Raw genomic sequence first — 2,493 nt, 5'->3', positions numbered from 1 at the left:
ACATATTCTAACACGGAAAAGAAAAATTGTATACAAACGACCATGACTGAAAATTTGAACATAAAATTAAAAAATATGTATGATAAATATTTTAAAAAGGAAATATGCACTATAAATAGAGATCTTCGAAAATATGATGCTTATTCATAAAACAGGCAAAATATGCATTTATATGCACCATCAAACCATGTCCAGAATTTAAGAAATGAAGTAATTCATACATATATCCAAACGAGCATACTTTCTGGTTGCAAGAAAGAAATATGCATTTGCATTAAAATCTGGTCCCTACTTATTACACACATCACAGCAAAATGGCCGCCCCCGGCTATGTATGCACTGATGTGTCTTCAGATTATGCTGATGACTGAATGACTTACTACATGTCACAGCCAAATGGCTGCTCCCCACTATGTATGAGTTGATGTGTCTTCAGACTACTGCTATAACCAAATAACTTATTACAAATATCACAGAAAAATGGCCGCTCCCTACTATGTACCTGCTGATGCCTCCTCAGAAGACTCAGACGACTGAATGACTTATTACATGCATCACAGGAAAATGGCCGCTCCCCAGTATGTGTGCGCTGATGTGTCTTCAGATGACTCGGATGAATGAATGTTTTATTACACACATCACAGCAAAATGGCCGCTCCCCACTATGAGTGCGCTGATGTGTTTTCAGATTACACTTATGACTGAATGACTTATTACACACATCACAGCAAAATGGCCGCTCCCCAGTATGTGTGCGCTGATGTACCTTCAGTTTATGATTACGATTGAATGACTTATTACACACATCACAGTAAAATGGCAACTTCCCACTATGTGTGCGTTTATCTGTCTTCAGATTACATTTCTGACTGACAGATTTATTACAGATATCATAGGAACATGGCCACTCCTCATCATGTACAGCTGAAAATTCATTCAAAATAATCTGCAAAATAAGAAGAAATAACATGAAAAATCCTAACACAAAGACAAATAAATTTAAAAACCACAAATATAACCATCTAAATGTTGTGAAAATTATGGTGACAGTATAAGAAATTTGGACTCCATAGACAGAGGTACAACTAGTCAACCCTTGATCAAACAGCTCAACAGCATACATGGTGGTGTGGTTGAGCAAGCCCTCTGACACTGGCCCCATCTCAGGCCCGCTAAAAGCAGAGGCAGACACTGACAACATATCAAACCCACAGTACCATATGGATTTATGGGTTCCAAGATCTTGCTCCAAACACAGGCCCCTTGCAGTTTAATGAATTACTGTGAATAATTCTTTGGTCTTAGTTAGTGTATCTTCAAAAAATCTTCCTTCTTTTTGATTTGTTTCATTCTGGTCTGTCACACTAACAATATAAAATGTTAAACAGGTCTGTCCAGTATGACTGGTGAGTTCTTTCTATTCTTCTTTTTTCTATTAGTGACTACCATGGTCGTAGCTGTGGGATGAACTGCTTAGTTCACTGTGAGGGGCAATGTGTCATCCCAACTCATGCCACTAACCTCAACATAAAAAAAAATTACACAAAATCTGTCAGTGTAATGACAGTCACCTACAGGCAGGAACAGAGGCAACTCCCAAAGTGTCAGGTATAATAAATAGTTAGTTAGTTAGTTAGTTAGTTATTTAGAGAGGGTGGGTTTCCCCATGCACCACGACCAGTTTGATCTGTTGTTCTTCCCTCTATGATATTCTACCAGTCTCTTTACCCAACCGATAAATGGTGTGTACCATCAGTCCCGCCGAGCAAGCGAGTTCGGCCACTTGCTTAGCGGTGTCTATAATGCTTCCCCCATCTATCAGAGGCCTCAGAGGCTATTGGTGGGCGGGAAACGTCCTGGAATTTGGCTCAGTGATCCCATTTGGGGATATGAGGTTCTTTTACGTGCCGTAAAGTTACGACATGGGACACACAGCTTAAAGTCCCTCCCGGAGGACTTGTTCCCTGAATTTTTCCGCCCTTAAAAATTCGACGACCTCCGCCAGGTATTTGAACCCGCGTACCACGAGTCATGAGGTGGGAACGTTACCTCTAGACTATGGAGGCCGCTTATAATAAATATACTTCAGACAATGCGCAATGTCCAACATACAGTATAATCTGTCAATCATCATCACGAATCTTTAGAGAATAGTTAATTACTTTGTTATAGATCCTCAAAATAATATCTCTCTCTTATTATATGGACACAAATTGCACTGACATTAGAAAACAAATAAATACAGTCTTCAATATTTATAAATCCTGGGAGCCTTACAATGCAGTGCCAAAGCAAAGTTTACTGGATTGGATGGACAAGGGAAATGTGGAATATTTTTGATGATATAAAATTTCTCTGAAACATTCTTCAGTTTACACAATATTTAATTTCAAGTACATCAGAGTATGAAGATGATGACGTGGAAAAAGTGTATGACACAACTGAAGAAATTCTTCAGGAAGATGGAAGAGGTGACACAAACAGCATCATATT

This window comes from Cryptotermes secundus, unplaced genomic scaffold (genome assembly GCF_002891405.2).
Source record: "Cryptotermes secundus unplaced genomic scaffold, Csec_1.0 scaffold130, whole genome shotgun sequence".
NCBI classification, from domain to species: Eukaryota; Metazoa; Arthropoda; class Insecta; order Blattodea; family Kalotermitidae; genus Cryptotermes; species Cryptotermes secundus.
Note: the sequence above shows the minus strand (reverse complement) of the source record.